Source organism: Anas platyrhynchos, chromosome 1, assembly GCF_047663525.1.
Source record: "Anas platyrhynchos isolate ZD024472 breed Pekin duck chromosome 1, IASCAAS_PekinDuck_T2T, whole genome shotgun sequence".
Classification (NCBI taxonomy): Eukaryota; Metazoa; Chordata; class Aves; order Anseriformes; family Anatidae; genus Anas; species Anas platyrhynchos.
In genome coordinates, this window is record NC_092587.1 from 37,058,148 (window position 1) to 37,071,100 (window position 12,953).

Consider the following 12,953-nt stretch of genomic DNA (forward strand, 5'->3'; position numbering starts at 1 on the left):
GCAGCTTTATTGAAAAGCCTCCCTGACTGAAGCGAGCACAGGCTGAAATCAAGGGATTTTAACAGCCCTTCTGTGTCTGCTATCCAGCACAGTCAGGAGATTCCAGGCCATGAAAAGCATCAAGATTAAATATAGATAAATACTGGTTACAGCCCCAAAAGAGCAGTGAGCCAAAAATTATATCTGTGTGGATTAAACCCTATTTGTTAATTACTGTGTTCCTTTGAGGAAAAAGGGCAGTTTTTAAAGTTCTTTTGATTTGTTTTAATGGTTTTTCTTTTCATTCTAACCTGTTTTTCTCACCCTCTCCCCCAGCCACCTGTGCCTTGTACACTTCTGTTACATCTGTTTTTTCATTTGAAGAAGGGAAGGGGTCATTCACCTGATGTCAGTGGTCTGGAAGATGGATTTTGGGGCTTTGCCATTTGTTGAGACTTTCCCTGTGGCTGGTGGGGAACGGAGTTGCCCTGTGCCAGCAAGGCTTCCACCCCAGAGACAGCCAGTGGTACCTAACCCAGTTTAGGTGCCTGCCTTAAAAGAGGTGCTCACAATCTCAAATCCCACCCTGTGCTTGTCTGTGGGTGCTGTTATCTCCGCAGTGTTTCCTTTTGTAGGGTAACTCTGGCTTCCTCTGGCTTTCAGCTGTGCAGCTCAGGTTTGCTCTGTTTGTTTTTACAGCAAGCCAAGTAAAGAACATGAGAAGTGCAATCATGATCAGGTACCATGTTTTTCTCTTCTAAGTGCTGCTGCTTTTCTTAAAAATACCATCTTTTTGTCCCCCCCCCCCCCTTTTTTTTTTTGATCTGCTTACTGAAAGATCCAGCATTAATTTTACTTTTTATCAGAACTTAAGAAATTAAAAAAACAAAAAACAAACAAACAAAAAAAAAAAACCACAGGTAAATAAGGGAAGTATTTGCATAGGGCTGTCTATGGTTAGGATCTGGTATTTAGAGGAAAAAAGGTATCTGCAAGATGAATAGGGCCAAGTTTGAGGTAAACTTGATCTTTCCTCCATCCATTGAAGGTTCAAGAGTTAAGTATCAGGTTGAATTAGGTAAATGTTCAATGCATCTCAGTGTCTAAAAAACTTTTGATAATCTGTTATGTCAGTAGAAAAATATCTTCATTCTTTGAGGGCTTGTCATTTTAAGCTGTGGTAATTAAAAATAACACTAAAGGGTCTTTTCTCTGGGTAGAATTTTATTTTCAATATTATACTTCTGCTTCAAAAGTTTAATTAATAATGGGAATATGCTGCTAGCATAGTCTTGTGTTTTATATTTTCAATTTTCTGAGAGAAAGAATATTCCTAGTCCTTGCCCTGAGCGCACGGTCTCCCAGCCACCAAATATGCTGCAGCAGAATAAAAGTGGCATTGATAGCACTGGGTTTTGCTCCTTCACAGAAATCCTCTGCGACTCCTGGAGCTGGGGTTTCTCTGTGTCATTTTCCCTATTTGGTTTTATGCCTGTTGTTTGCCTGCTTGTTCATTTGTTTGTGTTTAGGAAGCGCTTTCCACCCTTTGACTGTGGTGAGTCTTGGACTTCTGCCGCCTGTCAAGCACTTCAGAATCTGGAATAGAAAATACTGTAAAAATATTTTTTTTCTCTAGCTTTTTCCCAACAATAAACAGAAAATCTAAGTTAGTACCAAACTCCAAAGACAAGAGATGCACATCTACCTCCAACTGCAGGGCTCCAGTGTCTAAAGCAGCCTTTAGCCTGGTCCTATAACCTCTGTATGAAGTTCAAAAGAAATGCCAAGTACTTCAGAATTAAATAGCCCGTGTCCACTGCTTGACAGGAAGAAGAGACTGCTAAAGCAAGATTATGACATCTTTTTGGAGGTTTGGGACATAGCTGGAGTTAGGGAGAGGTCTCCTGCTGAGAAGTTTTTGTGCTGGCAGCTCTGCATGCCTCTGTGGGTGGTGGCAAATGCAGCGTTCCCACTAACACAGCAGCCGCTGTTTTCCCCTCGTTGTAGATGGTATTTGCTTTGCCTTGGTTATCTGCAAGCAGCACATGACCATGCATACCTTATGCACCTAGAGATACTGTCCAGTGTAAGTACAAATGCCAAGGTGTTATTTTATAACTAACATTGGCCCTGGGAAAACCATTCAGAGCCTGGCTGACCTGACGGTGCCCCATGCATAGCACCCACAGAGTCCGTAAAGGTACAAGTTTCTAATTGCAAAGCATTGCAAGATAGAGGTGCGGTGAGGTATTAAACCTTGATTAAGCATAATGTGGGAGAGAAGCATCCACTTAGCAGAAAAGAAAAAACAGTTGACAGTTTTCTAGACTCTTTGGGCCAAACACATTTTTCAGGTATAGTACTAATGCATTTTATAAAAGGTAGCACTAAAATTTACCTTTACTTCAGCTCCAAAGTAGCAAAAATTTATTAATTTTTAGTAGCATTAAATTTATTTTTCTCCAGGTGTGTGAGGTGCCATCAGACACTACAAATACTCTCTTCTCAAGCCACCTAGGTGTAGAGACATCATCTCTTGACAGTGAATGGGATCTAAACTTAAGAAAGACTTAGACTTAGAACTTGGAAAAAAAAAAGAAAGAAAGAAGTGCATGCATGCATGTGTGTATACATGTATATATATATGATCCGGTGAAAACCAAGCCCAAAAACTGTGAGCTTTCTTTGCAGTGCCTTACAGAGGAAAGAGACGTGGCTTCGTTTTCCCCTCGCCTCTGTGAAGGCTCAGTACAAGCCCAACATCTCAGTGTCACACACGTGTCAAAGCACAGCCTCCCTGCTGGGATCCCTGTTTCACTGGCAGGCTGTGCAGAGGGAGACTTCCCCACTCCTGCTGTGAGCAGGAGGCAGATGTTACCCCAAGGACAGGTGCTCCTTCTCACTTTTTCTGGAATGGGCATTTACCCTGGGAGAGCTGTTTTGTAGCCTATCCTGCTTGGCAACTGAAATTGCTCCTTTGGGGTTAAAGCCTGAGTCCATCTACTTACATTGGCTTGATACAGAGGAAGAAATCTTAAGGCAAAGGCAGGATTTGTAAAGTCCACAGCTGAAATAAAAATGGCTTTTTAAATATCCCATCATGTCCAACTGTGGCACTTCCAAGGTGGCACAAAGATGTTTAAGAAGACACAGCTTTGCCCAGGACAGCCTGGCTATAGGAAGGCAAAGGACAGCTGGTGGCCCTGCCTGCAGATTGCTTGCCAAAGGCCGTGAATTGCTAGTACAGTGCTTTGGAGCTGCTCCAGAGGGCACACCAGCAGGGGCTGCCAGCCCACCGGTGGGAACTGGCCTGGGAGCAGGCTGTGTCCAGGAGTTGTGTGAGGGTAGCAATGTCCCTGCTCCCCTCAGGGTGCTCCTGTCCCTAACAGTGGGCATGGGGCAGCGATGCTTGGCCTGTCCTGCCTGGCAGAAATGGAGGGTGAAGCCCAGGTGGTGCTCCTGTTGCTGCAGGAGGAGGAAACGGTCCCTAGCAGGAGGCTGGGAGCATCAGGACTCGGTGCTGGTTAGGGTAAGATGCGAGGAGGCTGTAACATGCCGTACTGCTGCAGTGGGGGGTGATGTTTCCTGTCATAAGCATTCGCAGATGGCCTGTCTTAATTAGCTTTGACAAGTACCTAAGTTGCTGTAAATTACACCACAAATGGGATCCTGAAACTTCCATTTTTGTCGCTTTTAAATAAAGCTTTGCCCCTCCTCTCAGTACAGCATTTCCATTTTTCTTTCCATGTAAGGCTCTGGAGATGAAATGAGATCTTTGCGTAGCTGAGGAGCTGTATTTTGATTGACTAAATGATTTATAATTAGGAGGTAGCTCCTGCCAGTGCTCCTCATACGCTGAATGAGAATTGCCTGCAGCAAGTCAGCGCGGGCAGAGCTGCCAGAAAGGCACGCTGGTGTGTTCCCACAGCAGATACCTTTCAACCCCAAATTTCCTTCTTCCCCTGGTACTGACTCAGACAAATTATCTTTATGGCCAATGACTCTACGGGAGTCACCGGGTTGCCCTCGGAGGGCCCTCAGTACCTGCTCAGCGATTTATGACCTGCTGTGTGGAGGTGGTGGTGCCGGCAGGCTGTTCACAGCCTGCGAATGAGGTGTGAGGGCACGTGTGCCTCTGTCCTTGAAGGATGTGGAGCAGAAACCTTTCCCCACCTGGTAGAGGCCACAGCCTGCTTGCCAAAAAGGCCTCCCTAGGCGAGAGCTGGCTGCTACAGGGCTTTGAGGAGATGCAAGATTTTTTCCCCCTCAGACAAAACCATGGCATGACAGGCCCCTGGGGTGCTCTGAGCAGGAAGGATCAGGGAACAAGATCAGTTCCTGGCCACAGGGGAGGACCAGCCTAAGGCTGTTCATTCCTATTTTTTCTGGTTTTCCCTTGACTGAGGTAGGCCTGGCAATAGTGGTCAGGCAAGCTCTGCTTTTGGCCAAAGCTGAGGAAATCCTCGTGAGCCAGCCTGCTTGTAAGCAGGCAGGCCAGAGAGCCAGGGAGCGTGGTGGTTGCACAGAGAGGGCAATAAGCAGTAAACAAAGGGATTTCTGGTTTTCTGTCACTTTTTTCATTCAGCCTTCTGTTGCAACAGACTTGGGTGTCAGTAGACAACCACCTGCCTGAGTCAGAAGCACCATGAAGAAAGGATTAAAGCAACATAAAATCAGGAGATTTAAATAATTGACTAAATAAATAGGTAAATACATAAATAAATAAAGTTACCAGTGGACTTTTGTTATATTGCCTTCAAGTATCTCAGCTTTCAGGGTTCGCATTTATCTATTTTTTTCCTTCCCTCCAACTGTGACAGCCAGAACCTTTCCAGGATCACAAAGCCTATGGGACATGCACTGTTACAGCATGTCATAAATTTCCCTTACATAAATTTACTATTTTTCTGCTATAAAAATAGTTAGCTTACTAGCTCCTACTGCTTCTGTTGGAAGACTTTTACAAAACACTATTTCTCTGATGCTTAGAAATGTGCTTTTAGCTTAAAATAGCTAGTGACTTTTTTTTTTCATGCTATTTGTTCTTGTGCCAACATTGTCTTATAGCTTCAGTGATTCCTCAGCCCTGCCGGTATTTAGGAATATATTTATAAAATGTAACTGCATCTCTCTCAGCCTGTATTTTGCTAGGCTCACCCTATTAAGCTATATTTGTCCCATCTGTAAAACCGATTCCCTGTTCCCATCCTACTCAGTCTCTGCACCTGTTCTGGCTGGAGCTGTGCCGTGTGGGAGCTGTGGGCAGCCTTCTGGTCGTGCTCCCACCAGGGACGTGTATGGTACGGAGAATGTCTCTCTCTGCCTGCTGGGGTACTTCCCCTGGGCATCCCAGGGATTTTCTGCCCTGTGCTGTGCAGGCAGCTCACAGGCATTCCTCGGTCACTCTGCTGTACCCTTTGTACTCCCTCTGTCACTTACAGATGAGACACGAGGTACAGCAAAACTTCACATGGCTGGCTTGCTCTGTTAAATCTCCATCGTCTCACTGTAAGGAATGAAACCCTGTGACTCTCATGAGTATGTATTATTTGAGAAGCTGGGGCTTTTACGAAAACATTAGAAATGATATGACTGTAAGAAAAAGTATTCACATTTGGCGTTCAGTTTTCAATGAAGTGTCTCAGGATGTGATGCAGTTGGCTGTAATCAACATAGAAGGATCACGGTGTTGCCATTACACTAAAACAACAACAAAAATTTTTTGATTATTATGCTGCCAACTTTCAGTATTTCAACTCATGTTTTTCCTCAAATCCTCACTTCTAGAATTACTATAGTTATATTTTCTGACCTTTTAGTGAATACAAGTTTCTAGACTCAGAGCTGTATCTGAAAAGAAGTTTGCTCTAAACCTCAAATCCACAGAACAATTCCTATGAATTTAAAAGGAACACATTAGAAAAAGAAAGCAGATTTAAGTTCCAGACTAATGAATTTGCAGGGCACATATCAATATTGTGAAGGTTTTCTTAGTGTTCAGTGTCCTTGGTGCTATCAATAGCATGTGCAATAGTATGATTTGAAGGAAAACTGCAGGGAGTAGGGACTGTTTAGAATTGCTAGGGTGAATTTAGTGCCAATCAGAACTAATAATGAGGCTGAAGGAGAGAAACAGACTGTCCCCTGCCATTTCCCACTTCTGTGTCACTCCTAGAAGGGCCGTAGCTGGTGAGAAGGCCCAAATGTGCTGAATCGTGGGGTTTGGTGGGGTTCACAAGGGTTTCAGGGATGTCTTCAAAGGTGGTATACTTATATTGTATTGGCCCATAGTGCTGGCTGTTCTGTATGGTGTGCATCCCAAACTTAGGCATTTTTCTATAAAAATCAAAGCCCACATGGATTACCAAGGAGGAAACCTCAGTAAAAGTCTTCACTATCTATCTTTTTTTTAATATATATCCTGTTTAACGATGAATTCCATCCTGTAAAGATGAATGGAGTTTTTTTTGCAAAGGGCTTCTACTTGGGATTGCTTCTGGGCTTTCCTTCAGTACAAAGTTTTCTGGACAAACTAAGAGACCACAATGAATGGAAGGGCAGGAAAGTATCATGGATGACTGCTTTTAAGCTCAGAAAAACATTTTTTTTCAAGAACATTCTGAATATTTATTTTGATTTTTTTCAAAAGTGTGATTTTTAAATGTTAGGTTTCCCTTCTGTTTTTCTTCCCATGCTTCACAATTCTGTCTTTCTCTCCTTTTCAGCACTTACTTATGTTGCCACAGGAACCTGGAGAGAAGGAGAAAGGAGTTTAAAAATGAAAGAAGCTAGAGGAAATCAGTTTAAATGTGAAACTGAAAATGCTGCAAAAGTTTGCATAGAACTTTCATTTTCAGACACACAGAAAATTAACTGAAAAAAAAAATCAGATAAAAAGAAATGAGACAGGGCTAGATCTGGATTTTCTGTACACAGAAGTTGTAGCTGACTAAAACTCCAATCCTATAAAGATTTCGGTACCTGTTTAGCTTAATACACATAAGCATTTAATATTGCCAGGGTGGATTAGAAGTCATGTTCAAAGTGCTTCTGTGAAGCTTTTAATTGCTGGAAGATCTAACGTCCAGGATCTTAAGCCGAGAAGAACCCACTTCTTGTGTAACTAGAAAATACGGCAATATTAACGTCTGGCGTTGGATGAATGACTGAGGAGGTGACAACTGAGGCCTTTGCTGGATAGGTACATGCTCACGCCCAAGTCTTTTTAATCATTTTTTTCCCTTAAATTTTATTTTTTCCCCTCCCTTTTTCTTAATTTTTACCTTATTTTTTTCAGGGAAGGCTTAGGGATCTTGTAGGTAAGTTTCCTGCCTTGAAGAGGACACTTGAATTTAGTCAGTTTAGGAGAATGCAGTTGTTTTTGCCTGCCAATGACCATATTCAGGTACAACTTTATTCTGGTAAGAGGTTGGGATAGATTTTGGTTTTGGTATTATTTGCCCATCCAGACACACAGAAGAGGCAGCATCTATTTTTTTCTTTATTGCCGCCTTGCACACCAAGGCTATTAGGAAATGAAATCAACCCAACTTTAACCTTCAAAATGGGCAAGGGGGTGGGTTTTTCGGACAACCTGCTCCAGGAGCTGGCCGGCTTGTGCCTGTTGGGTGATGCAAAGAACACGGGCAGAGGAGGGACCCGGTGTGATGGGCGGCAGCTGCTGCCCAGCTGGTGTAACTCAGTCATAGCCGGTGACAGGCAGGGACCAGAGGAGATACAAATGATAATTCCCCGGGGAGCTTCACGCATCAATAATTCATCACAATGAATTTTATAGCAGGGGTCAGAAGAAATTGAAGCGAGCCTGAGCGTTAGTTCTCTGAGGGAGGAATTGATGAGCTGTTTTTGTACGGGCCTCCTGGCGGGGAGGAGGGAATGCAAGCAAATGAAATGTAAATGAAGAAATTGACGTTGTTCCTGTTACCTGGAGCCAAAATAACAGAGACATGAGACTTAAAAACAAAAGGAGTGATGATTAAGGAAAACCCAGTAGCTGACAGTGGGCTGCAGTGTCCATCCGAGCCAAGGTGCCCCATCTGCTCCTGCCCATTGTGGCTGGTGTGCACCAGCAGTGTGCACTGTGGTGGGTGCTGTGTCCCCTCCCAAAATGTTTTGGGTTTCCACTACCTCTGAAAACACCCTCAGAAGCTGGTGTTCAAGGACAAGGAAAGCCGTCATGCCTCGTTCAGCGCTTCAGCAGGAGCTCCCCAAGGAACACCATACTTACACTGAGAAAATGTAAGGGCTGGTGCTCCGAGCCTGCCTGCAAAAACATCTCCTGGTGGAGCTCTGTTTGAGCTCGCCCAGCACAAGGTGGCTATTTTTCCACATACAAGACTATAATTCTGCCACTATTTGTGTTTGGGTTTTGTTTGCCTTACTTTGTAAATGCTGACTGAAAAGGGGTATTTTTGTCATATTTGAAGAAATGCCGGCTTAGGAGTAAGCTGTTATAAGCCCATGAAAATGGCACGTTGCTTATGCGCAGCGCAAAATTTTCCACCCAGGCTCGTATTTTCAAAAGCGGTCTCTAATTTTGGGTATCCAAATTTAGATGGCTGGAGGCTGCCCTGCAGTGATACCGCCTGCCCCTGAGTCTGAGCGCTTGGCAGCCCCAGGAATAGCTTCTCCAGCGGGCTCTGCCTCGTGGCGAGCAGCAGCCCTTGCCCTGTGCCTTGTACATTCCTCCATGGTCACAGCCGGGGACTGCTCATTCCCCTGGGTAAAACGTTGGCCCTGGCTGTAAGGTTTGTGCTCCCTGACTCTGGGAAACTTTCTTTTCCACAGACTTTGTTATCGCCACAGATGCAAAAGCATCTGGGCTCAGAAGAAAAAAAAAAAAGGAAAGGCTTTATTTTCCTCTGTAATCACTTGCAGACAACAGCTGTGAGACTAAAAGGAGAGCCACTTTAACCACCATGAGTATTTTAAAGCAGAGCGGTGCGGGAGGAAGACGATCCCTTATCCAAAGCAGCCACGTGTGTTTGTTGTGCAGTGACAGGAGCCTGGCTGCAACCTCGTTGTGTGCAGAGCCACAGTGAAAAAGTTGACTTCGGTGCTTTTTACCCCTATTTAGCTGAGAAACCCAGAGGAATCTCCTTTGAACTGAATGGGATGGGGGGAACAGGGTGAAGAACAGCCAGAACACAAAATGTTTGAAGTGTTTAATTATTTTTTGTGCTAACCTTGCAAAAGGCAGGGAGCTTGCCACTTTCTCACCGCATTTTCTGCTTGACTGCCTTTTCACAGGGAAGCGTGACCTGATAACAAGTTAAAATGTGATGTTCTGTCTTACATGCAGAGGTTTTACTGTGATTTAAGGAAAAAAGTTGCGCGTGTGGTAAGGCACCAGTTTCCAAAAATAAATGAAAGAATATTCTGGTGAACTGTGGTGATCGGGGGATTAATGTTGTCTCATTACTGAATCCATGCTGGGTTCAGGTATAATTAAAGGGGGCTGAAAAATCACAGGGGACACAGTAGGGTTTTTTTGTTGTTGTTGTTGTTTTTTCATTTAAGACATAAAAAAAGCAACCCTCCTGTCAGCTGTACTGCAATTTCCAGAGCCAGATGAGAAACACTGGCATTATAAATGATGCCTTTTATACTGGGCATCACATTTGTGGTGGTATAGCCCAGAAAATAAGGAAGCAGGAAAAGCTGTGTATCTCTCTTCAGATTGAAAGAGGAGGTTGAGCAAGGGACGCCTGCTGTTGCTGATGAGGAGGGCATGTTCTGGACCAAGGATGCAGCAGGGGGAGAAGCAAGGCCGCTTGCTGGGAAGGCACCAGCAAGCTGTTCTCACATTTTCTCATGCAACAAACCAGGCATTGACTGACAATTTTGCAGATGTGCATGAGGATAAAGAATGGAAACTTTCAGCTCTTGTACCACAAGGCACAGCAGTGCCAGCTTTTGCTGATCTTATGTGATACCAGCGGTGTCCAAAAGCAACGAGGTTGGAAGCCGCTGTGCAGCCCTGCTGGTGCACAGGGTGGTGGCAGGACCCCACAGTGCACAGGGCAGGGGTCATTTCTTCTTTTATCTCTCTCCAGCCCATGACACCCTTTCCCTTTCTGCCCTCACAGTGAGGAAACACAATGCTGTTCTTCCTTTTGGGGGTCAGACAGGTGGATATGTCCTGCCATTTTCCAGCTGCGGGATGTGATCCATCTTATGTTTTTGTGTAGGAATCCCATGCTCCTGGCTGTCCGACTCGGTGCCAGCACAGAGGTGGCAATGTGTCCCACTGTCCCCACCAGGGGTGCTGGCATCACCCACGTGCAGTGCCTCTGACGTGAGGTGTTTCTCTCCAGAGTCCCCATATAAGACTGCCTATCAAAAACCTGACATTCCTGCTGAATAAACCCTGTGTGGCACCCTGCTCTTGCTGCCAGGGTAGCTAAACACAGGGATGCCACAAGCTTTATGGTTTATACCAACTGTCCCCCTGCTCTCAAGTAATGTCCAGATATCTATCATAAGCAATTTTGCTCATATAATTCTCTGGAGAGCAAGCCTCTTTGATACTTGTTTAATGAGTTGGTGCTGAGAATGAGTATTTGCTTTGACTTGTGTGCTGAGACCATGGCAGCCACTCTACAAAACATTCAGTGCTTCAGTAATTTTTATGTGTGTTGTTTGTGTACATGTATTTGTCAGGTTTAGTTGAAGGTACTATTATTTCCTCTGAAACCTAGGATTAACCTGTAGCAAAGTGGTCTATCCAGGCCTCACCCCATGACAGGGGTGTCTGCTGGCTGCCAGTGTGACCCACTGGAACATGGAATAAAGATGCTGCCTGGTCTGCTCTCCCTATTGATCCCGGGAGTGACAAATTCCACCTGGGGAAGGCAGCACTTTGAGATATTAAAGGGTAATTTATGGATTCATTCACTGGGGTTCCAGAATTGATCTTTCTAAATGTTATGTAGCATATCCGATGCAAATCCCCTGGGATTTGGAACAATATTGTAAAATACCATCAATTCCTCATTCCTTTTGTAATCATTTAATGAAACCAGAGTGTCCTTTGTTAAATGGACCCCTTCATCCTCTGGGTGAATTAGGTACAATTATAATTAAACTTTCGTTTAGAATTGGAACTAAATTAGAATCATATAAATAACTGAATCTTCAGTATTGCTATTCCTAATTAATAAGGTAACTGCCCTTGCTGGAATAGATTTTTTACGATGCATTAATAACTCCCAATTCCTATTACATATTTATCTAAGGCAATACATTATATTTCCAGTGTTTAACAGAAGACTCCCATAAGGAAAGATCTAATAAAGTGCTCTATTAGATATCGAGTGGTTTTAACTGTACTGCAGATTCTCTCAGTGCCTCCTGCTGCTTCTGAAAGATGAGACAATAAAATCCATATTGCAATGTGGTGCCACATTTTATCTGAAACTCAGCGAGGTTCTTGGTGTGCCACGCAGAATGTTAGCACACTGGCTAGGGTGACCTGAGAGCGCACAGACACCAGCAAATAGCACCATGTCATTACTTTTTTTTCCCCCGGGGCTATTTTGATACATACTTTGGAGACCTTGCAATTCATTCTGCAAAGCAGTAGGTACTTAGGATTTAGGATTGTAATGGCATTTCATAGTAATGTTAGCATTACCCTAAAGTTTCACACTCAGTCAATTGTAAGTATGTGTTAAACCAGACTCCACAACGTGTATCATGCTCATTACATGTTTATTCTCAATGTGGAAAGAAATTACTTCATGTGAAGCCATAATTATGTAACATCCCACTACCTTTACCTCCTGTGACAGACAGACCAGGAACTCCAACGGGCTCCGCTTGCAATGCTCCAAGCCTGAGCACTCACCCTGAGCATTCACCCTCAGCTTCCCTGAGTCTTGCAAGACCCATGTGAGTGACCTGGGATGAGGTCACTCCAGGTGACCGTCTTCTATATTAGCATAAGTGCCAAAAAGAGAGGAAAATGTTAACAGCAGAAATCATAAAAATAATCATCATTAGAACAAAACTGTATAAAATGATTATAATCTTCTGTGAGGAGAGGATAAGAAAAGCAAAATCATGGAAGGTGTTAATTTCTTTTTAACGATGTTTTGATGATAAGGATGGTACAAAAAAAAAAAGTGTATGGAATAAACATCTCTGCTGCAAACAACAATTTTGGACACCCTTCATCACCCTGATCTTTAGCTGTTCATTAGTATCATATCTAAAATATGGCATAATTATTCCATTAAATATTACACAGTTTACGTAACTACAGTTTTGCAATCTGGTATGCTATATTTTCATCAAAGTCTTTTAAAATATCAGACAATCAACAACAATAAAACAATAACCCTCTCTGAATTACTGAAATGTGCACAAATATGGAATTTTCTTGTCAGAATGTATGTGAACAGTTGTTTTTCACCAAGCTCAGGCCTTAATATCTGTAGCTATGTGGTAGACCAATACAAAATTGTGTCACTATGGGACATGGTTCAGTGATGGGATTCAGTAGGTCAGGTTGATGGTTGAACTTGATCTTGGAGGTCTTTTCCAGCCTAGATGATTCTTTGAACACAAATGCATTGTCAAAAACAACAGATTCAAGAAAACGAAAACACGATGGCATTTGGTTGCTGTGAATTCCCACCTACATCTGTGCTCGGGTGAATGGGATATTGCACAAGACTCTGCAAGGAGTGAGGTGGTGGGCAAAGGGTTGTTCTTACTTACCACCTTCTCTTGCACATTTCAAGTAACCCAACCACATCTAGCTTAGCCCACGTAATGTTCCACCACATCTGCTTGTTCCCCTTGCCCTGATAGGGCTGCTGGCACTTCTGTGGCATTTTTGGAGACTGTACATACCTGGAGTACAAATAAACTGTATTGCATCTGTTGGCTACTGTGTGGATTCTTGTTAACTGGCAACCTTAGACCTCTGGTCCCATATATCAGGATGT